The sequence below is a fragment of the Capricornis sumatraensis genome, chromosome 19, assembly GCF_032405125.1.
Source record: "Capricornis sumatraensis isolate serow.1 chromosome 19, serow.2, whole genome shotgun sequence".
Taxonomy (NCBI): Eukaryota; Metazoa; Chordata; class Mammalia; order Artiodactyla; family Bovidae; genus Capricornis; species Capricornis sumatraensis.
Window position 1 is genome coordinate 20,770,960 of NC_091087.1, and position 15,344 is coordinate 20,786,303.

The following is a 15,344-nucleotide window of genomic DNA, read 5'->3' on the forward strand; positions in this document are numbered from 1 at the left end:
ATCATCATGGTTCAGCTGGGACTAATGGATTTAACAGGCAAAGGAGAGGACGCTCCTGCGAATGCTTTTGCAGCTGCAGCTGCTTTATATTCCCAAATCAGGGACTTCCCTGGTGATCCAGTGGTTAAGACTTCGCCTTCCAATGCAGGGGGTGCAGGTTTGATCCCTAGCCGGGGAGCTAGCATCCCACATGCCTCACGGCAGAAAAAAGTCAAAACACAGAACAGAAGCAATAATGTAACAAATTCAATAAAGACTTAAAAAAAAACTGGTCCACATAAAAAAATATCTTTTTTTCCCTCCAAATCAAAAGCATCCATCCTCTGCTACAGTCAAGGCTTCCCTGAAAATCGCTTTGGGGAGTTCGTGGCACACAGACAACAGTGACAGCTAATCCAAGGAGCTATGTCTCTAGTCTTTAGTGTTCAGGTTGTCAGAAAGTGGCCCACAATTCATCCAGAGTTCATCCCCGCTCAGGCATCTGAGCTGGGGATGCGCTGGAGCAGAGTTACGGAAACTCTGCCCCCAGGGTGGTCAGCATCAGCACATCACTACTGCATCACCAACTAACACTCCTAAGTGCCTGTTGCAGGGCAGATACACGGATGGCACCTCACACACACACACACTCACTTAATTCTAGAAGTTCTGTGAGACAGACACCAGCATCACCATCCCTCTCATACGGAGGAAGACACAGAGGTGCCAGCAGAGTTGCATGCCCGGAGCCACCCAGCTGGCGGGTGGCAGAGTTTCGACTCACACTCAGGTCGGGCCAGCTCTGCATGCCAGACTCTACTCTACTCCAGCATAACTGTCAACCTCTCCCATGAGTCAGAATCCACTGGAGCTTGTCAAATCTGGTGCTTCCCAAGCCTCTCTACCCTGCTGCCCTAGAGCTTCTCCCAGAAGGGTCCAGGAATCTGCATTCACATGAAGTGCCTGAGGCGGCCCAGGTACCACACTGCGATGCACTCGCCCGTCCAGAGCATTTCAGTTAATATAGATGATCGTCAGGAATCTGAGATAGAGGCTGACAGCTCCAGCTGTGGAGCAGGTGAGAACATGACTCTCACAGGAACCGTGCAGATGGCTGGTCCCCGGACCAGCAGTGCAATGCTAATGGGTGGCACTGCCAGGGGATGCCAACTGCAGCGCCGCTCTGCCAGAGCCAACTAGCAAGGGCTGTGATCTGACGAGGTGCCACCCTCTGGCCCTGTCTCTGTGAATCCCAGGGGACCTGGGGTGCTCACGCTGCTTGTCAGTACTGGGTTTGGTCTTGCTCTCACTCACCAACCCCAGGCCCTTCCCACAAGCTCTGGGATTCCTCATCAGTAGAGCAGAGAAAATAACAGAGCAACTGCTGAAGGAATGATGAGAGGGAAACCTATGACCAACAGTGCTTAATGCTGGCAGGCAGAAGGGCTAGGTGATGCCAAGATCAGTGTAGCTCCCTGGTGGCTCAGATGGTAAAGCGTCTGCCCACAATGCAGGAGACCCAGGTTCGATCCCTGGGTTGGGAAGATCCTCTGGAGAAGGAAATGGCAACCCACTCCAGTACTCTTGCCTGGAAAATTCCATGGACGGAGGAACCTGGTAGGCTACAGTCCATGGGGTTGCAAAGGGTTGGACACGACTGAGCGACTTCACTTAAGATTAATGTATGATGGGCCAGATGACGGAAACTAAGCAAAAGGACTGTATATTCTCTGGAGCCAAGGACATCTATTGATGCTAAACTCTGCAGATGAGACAGGCTGTGTGGAAATTATGTCAGCAAATTGGTGTTCAAGCCTCAAGCACCATGAGTTGAATCCCTATGGAGCATGCATGCATTCATGCATTCACTGAATAAACACTGACGCCACGCCCACACCACGCCAGGCACTGTTCAGGCACAGAGGTGTATCAGGAAACAAGGCGACACAAGGCCCCTTCCCATCAGGAAGTTATACGACATGCAGTGGGGGTGGAAGGATGCAAAGGTGCACACGAAGCATTTCCCACTCTCCAAGTACACGCGATCTGGAGGAAGGCTACCAATGCAATTTAAATGCGGAAAGAGGGATAAACATATCTCATCCCACCTTTAGGACGCACTGTGAGGATAGGCAAGTGTCCCACCCCCTCTTTACAGATTCAAGAACTTACACTCCAGATGTTTCAGTAGCTGTTTCTGTCACAAAGCTGGTTAGTATAGGAAGAGGGGCACGGGAGCGCAGATGGCAGTGCAGAGTCTCTATTTAGTACATGCAATATTCTCAGCATAGGCACCCCTTGCATTCTTACAACCAAAGAGCTTTTTAATTAACCAAGTTCACTTAATTGAAAAAAGGTACACCTTCGGGAAAATTTAATTCAAATGCAAGCAAGATATTCAATAAAAAACTGAGTCTCCTGCCCAGTCCTGACCCTTCCAGAGAGACAATCGCTATTATCAATTTCTGGGAGTAGCTATTCTATGCAGCTCTTCACTTACCAAGTGTGCGTCAAGCACATAAGATTGTTTGAAAGGCATTAACCAGTAAGAAGGGAAACTCTCAGAATGTCAGATAGGGACCAAGAGACTCAAGTTACATGTTAATAAAAAGAGAAAAGGAATTAAATATGTTCACGCTATGCTGCTCCCAATACTTGACTTGAAAGAATTTTAAGACCTGTTACCAGACGCATAAAATGCATCCCTCTGCCCAGACAGTGAGCAAGTGCTTTGTTCACGTTCCTTTGCAGAGTGGCACTGGGCAGAGTGCGTCGGAAGCCTCTCGACTCTTGGTGTCTTGCACCAGGACTGAGGTCTGCAGTGGTGACAGGGCAGTACCTTCTTGGCCTGGGAATGTGCATCCGGGTTAATACTGATGGGAAAACCACAGGTCTGCCCCACGGGTTAAGAATCTCCATGTCCTCACTGGCTTAAGATCCCAAGTCCTAGCAGCTAACGGCTCAAGACTGACTCATCAATTACCCAAGGGCGCTGTGGGATGGTCTCAGAAGTGTGGCCGGAAAAGGGGACACTCTGATGACCCTTATAAGCAGGATAGAGGGGCTATACTGACTGAGTGCCTCTCGGGGTGGAGTGAAGTGCCAACCTGGCTAACAGAAAAGGATTCATGCACCACCCTGGACTCGGACCTTCCCATTTTTAAAGGCAGATAGAAAGAACTCGGTAACCATTGGTTGGAAGGATGGTCAGGTTAGCCAGAAATCCTTCACATGACCAGCTTTTACAATCTAAGAATTTGAACCCTTCTGTTTTGATAAAAAGTACACATGTAAAAACAAATAGCATGTATTAATGCATATATATATATATATAAAATCTAGAAAAATGATACTGATGAAACTATTTGCTGGGCAGAAATAGAAAGGAAGACATAGAGAACAGATCGTGAACACAGCAGGGGAAGGAGTGAGTGGGTGGGACGAATTGAGAGAGTAGTATTGAAATATATACATCACCACGTGTAAAACAGATAGCCAATAGGAAGTTGCTGTATCACACAGGGAGCCCAGCTCAGTGCTCTGTGACAACCTAGAGGGTGGGATGGGGTGGGACGCGGGAGGAAGGTTCAGGAGGGAGGGGAAATGTGTATACCTATGGCTGATTCATGTTGATGTATGGCGGAAACCAACACGAGATTGTAAAGCAGTTATCCTCCAATTAAAAATAAATATATATATTTTAAAGTACATGTTTATGTAGTGGCACTTTATGCAGCCTTGAACCCACCAAGATGTTTCCCTGGAGGTTTACCTGAGATCAAGAGCCTAACCACCATTCATTCAATCCTTCTCACAACAGTTTCTGTCCTTCAGCTCCTAGCATGGGGCTCAATTACTACAAGGACAGGCAGGAAGAACTGGTGCACACAGCAGGCCAGTGGGCCCAGGAGGCTGGGCGGCAAGTACTGGTATCTCCCCACGGAAGTCCGCGCTGGATAAGGAGCAAGTCAAGCCAGGAGGTTCTCATGGACCACCGCAACCAGAGACAGGAATCTACCCTATAGCAGTAACTAGGCAGCATCCTGTGACATTTGCAGGGGTTGAGTCCCACACCCCTCCTCTCCCTGTGGCGCCCCCAGTGTTGGGAAGAGGGTCTACAATGCAAATACAGCCTCTCACCCCTGCAGTCTCTAAAGCATGTTATTGTTGTTGCTTAGTCAGTTGTGTCCGACACTTTGTGACCCCATGGATTGTAGCCTGCCAAGCTCCTCTGTCCATGGAATTTTCCAGGCAAGAATACTGGAGTGGGTAGCCATTCCCTTCTCCAGGGGATCTTCACGACCAAGGGATTGAACCCGAGCCTCTTGCATTGCAAGTGGATTCTTCACCACCTGAGCCACCAGGGAAACTCTGCCTATTCAGAAGGCTCAGGGACAAAGACAGGCTGATCGCCCTTGCTTTAGACTGAATCCCTCAGAAGGAAATAAACAGCTGATATGCAAAGTCATTCACCTGCCCTCAGTTCAGCAGATGACAGGGCATGCCAAGTTGCCAAGGCAACACCAGCTGATCAACAAATACAAGCCTGTACACGTGTGGGCACAGGCAGCCGTCCCGTGCATAACAGCTCCCTGTGAGCAGGGACACGCCCCGAAGCAAGGGACTCATTTCCACATTGCTCCTTTGGGCAGACCCGAAGGGTGCTGATGGCTCTTGCTTCCACAAGGAGTTTGAACATATAAACACAGCACACAGTTACCAAGACACAAGCGAGGTTAAATCTGACAAATGCTGATAATATTTTCTACTACTGCTCTCAGGCCTCTGCTTTTCATTCTATTTTTCTTAAAGAAAACTTGACAGAGTTGAAGCCTCCTGTTTACTTCAGCTCAGTCCAAACCTCTCACCTTTCCTTCCCAGGGAAGACTGCCTTTATGATCTCCTACATGACTTTCCCACGTATAATTTTATAATTTTGGTACTTAATGTTATTCAGTTCAGTTGCTCAGTCGTGTCCGACTCTTTGTGACCCCATGGACTGCAGCACCAGGCTTCCCTAACCCTAACCCTACTATCTCACACATTCTTTTTTATTTTGCACTTTTTAAAAAACTGGAGTAGAGCCGATTAACAATGTTATGACAGTTTCAGGTGAACAAGAAGGGACTCAGCCATACATATACATGTATCCACTCTCCCGCAACCCCCTCTCCCATCCAGGCTGCCACATGACATTGAGCAGAGTTCCCTGTGCTGCACACTACGGTCCTTGTTGGTTATCCACTTTATTTAAAGCAGTGTGTACATGTCCATCCCAAACTCTCTAACTATCCCTTCCCCTTCCCCTCTGGTAACCATAAGTTCTCTAGGTCTGTGAGTCTGTTTCTGTTGTGTAAATAAATTCATTTGTATCATTTCTTTTTAGATTATGCGTATAAGGCATGTCACACAATATTTCTCCTTCTCTCTTACACAAGTGCTATTTTTAAAAATTTACATAAACATAATACTACTTGACTGCAACTTTTCTGACTCAGCAATAAGATATACAGATTTAGCTAACTCATTGAGTTAACTGCTATAGACTAATTCTATATTATACGTACAAAATACTTTATCCATTTCCTAAATGATGCATATTTGATCAGTTTCAGTTTTTAACTCTCATGAGGAACATTATAGCAAACACCGTTACACAAATATATTTCCTCATGTACACATGCTGGATTTCTTCTGGAATCAGTCTGTAGATAGACTTTCTCTGGAGTGTACCTATAAATGTGGAATTGGTTATTTGTAGTAGAAACTGCTACTTACTCTCCAAAGTGACTTTACCAATTTTCATTCCCAGCAGCACTGTATGAAAAACTACTCTTTTTTTTTGGCAGCTCCTGGTATTTTGAGATTTTAACTTTTGCCAGATTTTAAATTCAAAATTTGAGATGTGTGGGATTATATCTCACTGTGTTATTAATTTACATTTCCCTGACTACTGGTGAGTTTTGGTGGTTTAGTCGTTAAGTCACGTCCAAGGACTATAGCCTGCCAGGCTCCTCTGTCCATGGGATTCTCCAGGCAAGGATACTTGAGTGGATGCTATTTCCTTCTCCAGGGGATCTTCCCGACCTAGGAATCGAACCTGGGTCTCCTGCACTGCAGGCAGGTTCTGTACCGACTGAGCTATGAGGGAAGCCTCGTACTGGTGAGTCGGACCATTTTTACTGCTTACTGTCCATTCAGTTTTCCTGCCTCTGATTTCTCCACGCTCTCATTCTGTACCCATTTTTCTATGGCATAACCTTTTACTTACTGATTTGTAGAAATTCTTTACATATTTTGCATATTAATTCCTGACTAATTATGCAGATGACTGTTATAATCATCTCACATGATGCCTTTTAATTCAGTGTATATTATTAAGAAGGTTTTAATTTTAATGTAATCAACTTCTATTTAAAGGTTTGTTCTTTTCTTCCTCAAAGGTCTAAATTTGGGGTTTTGAGTTTTTAGCTGTGCTGAGTCTCCCTTGCTGCGTGGGCTTTTCTCCAGTTGTAAAGAGTGGGGGGTGCTCTCTGCTTGGGGTGCGCAGGCTTCTCATCGGGGTGGCTTCTCCTGTTGCAGAGCAGAGGCTCCAGGGCACGCAGGCTTCAGCAGTTGTGGCACGCGGGCTGAGTAGTTCCGATTCCTAGGCTCTCGAGCACAGGCTCGGGGGCAGGCGGGCTTCAGCAGTTGCGACATGTAGGCTCCGTAGTTCCGATTCCTGGGCTCTCGAGCACAGGCTCAATAGTTGTGGCGTGTGGGCTTAGTTGCTTCTTGGCAGGTGGGATCTTCTCAGATCAGGGATGGACCCTGTGTGGATTCTGTACCGCTGAGCCACCAGGGAAGCCCTCCAGTGGGTTTTTTTTTAAATAATATTGTCCATTATGGTCTTGCTTATTTTTGTCAATTTTTTTCCTAATGTACTTTTTGGCTTTTGTTGCTGGTGTAAATGTTCTTTTAAAACAACAACAAAAACCTTTTCTACTTGGTTTGGGTTAATCTATAGGAACATTATTGAGTTTTGTACACAGATCTTATATCTATCAAACTTCTTGCTAATAGTTTACAGATTCTCCATTTTGACATTGACAATCATATCATCTGCAAATATGGGCAATTTTCTTTGTTCTTTCCTGATTTTACATTCCCATTTTTTCTTGTCTTATTAAGTAGCTAGAACATCCAATGTGATAATGAACGGAAGAAACAAAAGCATCCTGAAATTTTTTCTGAGGTTCCTCAATGAAGTGTCATGCTCACCATAGCTTTTAAGACTTTTTAAAAATCAGAATAAGAAGCTCCCTAACTTGTCCAGATTTTTCTGATTTGTATTTTCTTATTTTGTGTTTTTAATTGTGAATGCATACTATATTATTTGCAAAACATTTTTTCCCACCTATGTTATGTAAAAGATGTACAAGATTTTTAAAGAAAAGCTGTCAGGGTGCATAACTACTTTTCTTATTCAGGGTCAGAAACAGACAAGAAGAGAGTAAACCTCTACGCCCCCAGCCAGGCTGGTCTAAGTATCCAAGGCTGACCTCCCACTAGGTACCTCCATGGATCGCACAGTTCAGCAGCATTTCTCGAGCTGCCTGTTGGAATGCCTCGGGCAATACTGTTTTGATCTGAAATTATCCTTTATTTCCTTTGTGAGGTAGAGGGGTTTCTTATGTGAGCTTTTAACGCCCAACCATTAGCTGTTTATGACACTAGCTCATATATAGTCATCATAAAGAGAAAGGGAACCTCACAAGGAATGAATGAGGTCAGCGTCATGATTCTACTTGGGGAAGTTACATAACTTGTCCAACGTCTCATAAAGTGATGGAACTGGGATGTCATCTGTGTGGCTTCCACGCCCGGCACTTTCCACTGCTTGTGGCACTGTCCCTGAATCTCCAAATATGATGGGTCCTGGGCTTCCCTGGTGGCTCAGACGGTAAGGAATCTGCCTGCAATGCAGGAGACCCCACTTCCATTCCTGGGTCAGGAAGATCTCCTGGAGAAGGGATAGGTTCCCCACTCCAGTATTCTTGCCTGGAGAATCCCATGGACAGAGGAGCCTGGCAGCCTACAGTCCATGGTGTTGCAAACGGTCAGACGTGACTGAGGGGCTAACACTTTCACTCTTCTATACCTGCCAATCCCATACCTCAACCAGCCTCAGTCAGCCGTGTATCGATCGTGTACTATGTTTACAATCTGCTGATGGCTGAGTCTGCAGACGTGGGACCCTGGATCCAGAGGGTCATCCAAGGGACCTGGGGACCTTCAGAATTTAGTATCCATAGGGGGTTCTGGACCCAATTTCCCACAAATACCAGGGATAACTGTACACCCAACAGAACTACCTGTGGCTTCAGAATGCCCAACTCACAGAGCCACCAAAGCCCTTCTCCTCTGTTTCATTTTTGTCTTCCCAACTACTCTGTAATTAGTGGTTGGGGTTCCAAACCGCCCACTCTGCAGAGCACTATGAATAATGTAATTAAGCACAGGAAATGGTTCGCTGTTATTAGTCTGCATCCTAGCAATGAAGGTCAGGGGATGATCAGCAAGTTGATTTCTTCTATGTGGGAATTCAGGGCAGTGTACCAGATGGGAGAGCTGGGGTCACGTGGGCTCAGAGAGCAGGCAGCATCCAGGCCAAGAGCAAAGCTGCAGGGACCAGGGCAGACAGCAGTCAGATGAGCGAGTCTCACTTTAGCAATGGCAAACAGAAAGTGCTGGGTGAGAGACAGCAACTCAGGTGTGCTGATCCCCGCCACCCCCAGCTAGAGGCCTTCCATGCTTTATCTTATTTAACCCTAAAAAAAAAGTCCCCAATAGGAACTGCTATTAGCTTTGCAGTAGAGTGGACAGAGGCTTAGAGAAGGATTTATCGAAGCCACTCCACCCAAACTCCACGCCTCCCCCCACCCCCAATCCTAGGTGAATTCAGCATCCAGTTCCTCCCCATCCTAGATCTTAATCCTGCCCTTCATCAACCACCTGATCTCAGAACTGATTTCCTAAAACTGTTTTGGAAAAACAGCTGGAAAGAAGGTGGTTCCTTTAAAAGGACAATACAACGTACTTGTTGAGAACACGGACTCTGCTCAGACTGCTTAATTCAAATCCTACTTCAGCCTTTTACAAATTTTGTGACTTTGAGCAAGACATCTCTGGGCCTCAGTTTCCACATGGATAAAATGGGTACAGCAACAGTACCTACTTCAAAGGATTGTTATGGGGGTTAAGAGGTTCATATTTGCAAAGGTCTTAAGATAATGCCTGGCAACTGAGACTGGATACAACCAAATAAATAAATAATTTAAAAATTTTAAAAAAGAGACATTAGCCAGGGCTGCAAGTATATGAAGGCTTGACGGTAGCTGCAAGATCTGCTTCCAAGATAGTTCACTCATTATGGCTGGCAAGGGCCCACTGCAGCTAGAAGGAGGCCTCAGTTCTCCGCATAGAAGGGTCCTCCCAACATGTGGCCAGCTTCGCCCCAGAGCAAGTGATGCCAGAAAGCAAGGCAGAAGCAGCAGCATCTTTTATGACCTGGCCTTGTAAGTCACAGGTCATCACTACCCCATCATCACACTGGTTACAGCACCATTCACCATGGGAGGGCATGAATACCAGGAGGCAGGGCTTACTGGAGGCGAACCTAGCAGGCTGCTTACCATAGCACCAGGTCAGCTAAATGAAGAAAGGCCTTGCCTTTTAAGCGTCTGGCATTTGGTGAGATAATCAATGCGCATTTATCAGGAGACCAGATGCAGTCAAGTTCCACTGTTGCTTTCTGTTGTTTTACTATCCACTTTCTAAGCCATTTCCAAGGAAGCAACTATTAGGTCTCAATTTCCACTCGAAATCATTTTCTCTATAAATTAGTTTTCAAATTTTAATCATTCTATAAAAACGTTCAGAGGGGTAACCTCAAACTCGAAGTGCCCTGCAACTTTCTCCTTCACCAAGTGTATCACTATGAAATACTTCCTCTAGAATTCAGAATTCTGCCTGCAATGCAGGAGACCTGGGTTCGATTCCTGGGTTGGGAAGATCCCCTGGAGAAGGAAATGGCAACCCACTCCAGTATTCTTGCCCGGGAAATCCCATGGACAGAGGAGCCTGGCGGGCTACAGTCCATGGGGTCGCAAGAGTCGGACACAACTTAGCAACTAAATCATCACCACAACTCAGAAGGCTCAAAGCCAGCTGAAATTGTTCACCTTGACTGACATGTCTGCACTAATGCAATTGCGGAGACCAGTGTGTGTCCCAAGACAATTGTGGGAAAGGGCCTCCCCACACAAAAGCAGACTACCTGCTTCCTCCTCTTCCCACCAGCGCCATGCACAGGAGATGAGCCAGGCTGAAACCTAGAGGGGGCCCAGGAGAAGGGACAGATGGCGCAAAGATGGGGAAACAGCACCTCTCTGAGGGTCTGGGGTGACTTCAAGGTCCCTGACTCCCGCTTCTTACCAGCTGAGAGAACGTGGGAAAGTCAGATCCATGCCCTGGGTTTAAGACACGGGGACATGCCACAGCAATGGCAGCTGCCCCCACCAACCCCCAGGACGGCCTTTCCAATAGCGTTGTCAGTTCAACCCAGAATGATATTCTTGACTTTGCCACTGCCCTGACTTACCAGAGATGCAACCAAAGGCTCCTGGAAAGCACTGATGGTAAGTGTCTTCTGATGGTGAGTATCGTTTATGTTACTTATGTGTATAAGGTTATTACACGCAAGATAAACAGGTACGGCAGACAGTACTGAGAAACTCATACTGGGACTTCCCTGGTGGTTTCCAAGCACGGGGACTCCAAGCTCCCAATGCAGGAGGCCTGAGTTCACTCCCTGGGCAGGGAACTAGACCCCACATGCCTTAGTAAGAGTTTTCCTGCTGCAACTACAGACCCTGTGGGCCACTCCTGAGACCTGGTGCAAACAAATTACCAAATAAACATTAAAAATAAAGAGACACTGCCAGACTGTCCCTGGTTTTCTCCAGTAGCAAAGGAGCAAAAATGACCAGACCTTGGGCTTTACTAGGAGGACAGAGGCCCGAGGAAAGCACAGTGTGTCCAGAACGTCTCACTCTGTGCCCTGTCACTGTCTTTACTTTTGGAAGATGCCAATGTCTGACCATCATGACCTCTGTATTTGCAGCCTCAGTATATTCTCGAATGCTCCATGGATGGAGACATAAGAAAACCTAAAAAAACATGGAGCTGGGGCTCAGAAAGGGTTCACTAGTGGTCACCATCTTCTCTAGGCCAAAGCTGACAACAGCTGCTGGGCTCTGCTCCCCAACAGGAAACTACAGCGAAAGTAAATATTGAATGGAAATGTTCCTCTTTAGCAGTGAGTCTATTTGCTAAATCTTGATTGAATGACAAAGTCATCACTGAATTCAGAATATTCATCCCCATTTTACACTGACTTCCGTGACACTCACTTTGTTTTAAATTTGCTTAAGGACAAATGCTCACCCTGACATTTCAGAAGGGCAACAGCATTGTAACAATCCAAAGTGTAACCCCACCCTGAAGTGTGAATTCAAACATCAGCTGTGAACTCTTGTGTGACAAGCAGAGCTCTGAGTAGGAAAGTCCTATAAAAAATTCCCATCAGCCAGGCATAAGGGGCCTTTGAAAGTCTGTAACTGATCACTCTGGTGCCACCCAGAATTTTTCCACACAGTTCTTTATGTCATTTTTAGACTCATCATTCTCAAGAGTTCTTCTTCTACTTTGGTTTATCCTAAGATTCAAATTACCTAGCTCTATGCAAGCAAGCATAGATCTAAGCAGTCAATCCTAAAGGAAATCAGTTCTGAATATTCAATGGGAGGACTGATGCTGAAGCTCCAACACTTTGGCCACCTGATGCAAAGAGCTGACTCATTGGAAAAGACCCTGATGCTGGGAAAGACTGGAGGCAGGAGGAGAAGGGGGAAACAGAGGATGAGATGGTTAGATGGCATCAGCCAGTGACTCAATGGACATGAGTTTGAGCAAACTCTGGAAGATGGTGAAGGACAGGGAAGCCTGGTGTGCTAGAGTCTGTGGGGTTGCAAAGAGGCCGACATGACTCAGCGACTGAACAATAACGCAAGCATAATGAATAAACTCTCACCTTATTTTGTATGTATGTAATTAATTCTTGTCCTTCACCACCAGAGCTCTGATGATCAATAGCCAGTAGTCACATGGGGTTCATGCAGTTGAGATGCATCAAAAGTGTAAAGCACACACCAGACTTCAACGACTCAGTGTGCAAAAACAGAATGCAAAGTATCTCACTAGCATTTTGTTTCCTATTGATTCCATGTTGAAATATTTGAGAAATCCTGGGTTAAATTAAACAAATTAAAATGAACTGCTCCTCTTCCTTTTTATTTTTTATAATGTAGCTATCAGACAATTTTAGACCCTACCTTTGGTTTACCAGATAGCGCTAAGCTAAGCTAAGCTAAGCCACTTCAGTCATGTCCGACTCCGTGCAACCCCATAGATGGCAGCCTACCAGGCTCCCCCATCCCTGGGATTCTCCAGGCAAGAACACTGGAGTGGGTTGCCATTTCCTTCTCCAAAGCATGAAAGTGAAAAGTGAAAGTGAAGTTGCTCAGTCGTGTCTGACTCTTTGCGACCCCATGGACTGCAGCCTACTAGGCTCCTCCATCCATGGGATTTTCCAGGCAAGAGTACTGGAGTGGGGTGCCATTGCCTTCTCCGCCAGATAGCACTGGGTATCTCTAAATCAGAGATTGCAAACTGGCAGCTGAGGTTCACAAAGGACTGACAGATACTGAGATATTCAATGTTAGGCCAAAGGGTGCTTTTTTTGGAATTTAAAAAAAATTTATTTTATATTGGAACATACTTGATTTACCATGTTGTGTTAGTTTCAGGTGTACAGCAAAGGGATTCAGTTACACATACACACGTATCTATTCTTTTTCCAATTCTTTTCCCATGTAGGTTACTACGGAATACTGAGCAGAGTTCCTTGTGCTATACAGTAGGCCTTTGTTGGTTATATATTTTAAATACAGCAGTGTGTTCATACAATCCCAAGGATGCTGATGCTTTTAATTTTGAACAACATTATCACTTATAAAATCAGGTGATTCAAAACACAGAAATAGATTCTACATTATCTTTAAAAACAAAGCAATCTGGTAACCCTGAGTCCGGGATTGCACATTCTTAGATGGTAAGGATGGCCAATGGCCAGGGGACTTCCCTGGTGGCTCAGTGATAAAGAATGCATCTGCAATCCAAGAGTCACAGGTGCAATCTCTGAGTCGGGAAGATCCACTGGAGAAGCTGATGGCTACCCACCCCAGTGTTCTTACCTGGAGAATTCCACGGACAGAGGAGGCTGGCGGGCTAGAGTCCGTGGGATCGCAGAGGGCCTGACATGACTGAGTGACTCAACAACAACCACAAGGGTGGACGGGAGCTGCCCTGCTTCAGCCAGGGCACCTGTCCCCTCCAGGTCCTACCGCTCCCTAACACCGAAGTGAATTGTCAGCTGCCATTGTCACCCCACCCCTGCCAGCATCACACACTCAAATTCTCTCCCTGGTTTCTATAGGCACTCGCATTTGAGAGCCCCATTCCAGAGTGGGGTTGGGAGGCACTGCAAGCAAGAGCAAAAGCAGTGGGAAGGGGCTGATCAAGGCATGTCTGCATAAGAGGAAAGATCCAGAAAGAGAGGTGGGTTAAAGCACACGTGTTTAGTTGAGGGATCTTTGTCTTTTTCTCTTCTTTCAAGGCTGACGTCCAAGTGGAGAGGTCCCATTGGCGTTTGTAAATGTGTGAAAGTGAAAGTGAAAATGAAGTCACTCAGTCGTGTCTGACTCTTTGCGACCCCATGGACTGTAGCCTACCAGGCTCCTCTGTCCATGGGATTTTCCAAGCAATAGTACTGGAGTGGATTGCCATTTCCTTCTCCAGGGGATCTTCCTGACCCAGGGATCGAACCCAGGTCTCCCGCATTGTAGACAGATGCTTTACCGTCTGAGCCACCGGGGAAGTACAACTGAATACATGTAGGAAAGAGCCAGAGGTAAGAACGGTGCCTCAGGGACTCCCAGAGGCAGATGAAGTATAACAGGATCCGGAGTTTGAGAAGAATAGGTGAGTCAAGAAGGGGGCACCAGGAAACCAAGTTTGCCATGGGGCTGCTGGCAGGGGACACTAATGTGCCCAGTCCTAGGACAGACAGTGATGATAACCCTGCCATCCTCTTTAAAAAAAATTTTTTTTTAAACCTTTATGTTTTGTATTAGGGTATAGCCAATTAACAATGTTGTGATAGTTTCTGGTAGATAGCAAAGGGTCTCAGCCATACATATACATGTATCCATTCTCCCCCAAACTTCCCTCCCATCCAGGCTTGCACACAACACTGAGCAGAGTCCCCTGTGCTACACGGTAGGTCCTTGTTGGTTATCCATTTTAAACACAGCAGTGTGTACAGCAGTGAACTCCCTAACTGTCCCTTCCCTTCATTCTTTCCCCCGGACATCCTCCTCTTTTAATAATAGCTATCGTTTTATCTCAGGCAATGAATTAGAGAAAAAGACAAAACATAGCCAAGCATTTCACAAAACTCTAGCACACCACAATTTCTTCAAAACAAACTCTGCTTTCCCCTGTCAACACTGTAAATAGTCCCCTGGCCAACGCTTGTCTCTTAAAAAGAAAAAAACAAACACCCCTCACCACCCCTCAACCCCACTTTCCTTCGGCTTAAATCTCTGTCCTCCCCATCCCGTATGATTTTTTAAATTTCCGTATGTGTAGCATAGAAGTGATAAGCACTGTAATTGAAAATACACATAAGAGATCACAGGCGCTCTGATAATGGATTTTAAAATATTCTAGATGATTACAGTTCTGCAGCTACTTTTTTCTAGGTAAATGGTAGAAATTTTCATTCTCGTAATCTTTTTACTGTCTCATCAAATATTTTCCCAAGTGATTATGTTGGAGCTGAGGCTTCAGACACCAGTCCTCTGACTCTCTTGATAACCTATCAACTGTGGCCAAAATATAAAGGAGATTACGGATGCTTATGGATAACGATTTTATAACATTCACTCATACCCCTGGGCTGGTATCAGCAAATTGCTTTCTATTCGCAGATGAATAACACTTTGATTCCTCCATGAAATAATTAATGTCAGCAGAGTTAGATTTGGGCTTGACTGGGATGCAGAGTAATGTAGTGGAAATCTCAGGAATCCTCATTATTATCTTATTTGCACCATGACTCTGCAACTCTTTCCCAAATATCACTTCTTTGAACACTCTGCATTCCATTTATTGGTTGTGATTTCACGCTACTTACTTTCATA

General features: G+C 45.7%; 1 protein-coding gene and 1 non-coding gene across 2 annotated transcripts in view; one reads left to right on the plus strand and one right to left on the minus strand.

The window, feature by feature from the left end:
• Positions 1–15,344, minus strand: part of SLCO3A1 (solute carrier organic anion transporter family member 3A1) — a 374,177-nt gene that overhangs the window by 196,038 nt on the left and 162,795 nt on the right. The gene's annotated exons all lie outside the window — the stretch shown is intronic.
• Positions 1,452–1,523, plus strand: TRNAC-ACA (transfer RNA cysteine (anticodon ACA)). The gene has a single exon. It is a non-coding gene; the product is annotated as a tRNA-Cys (tRNA).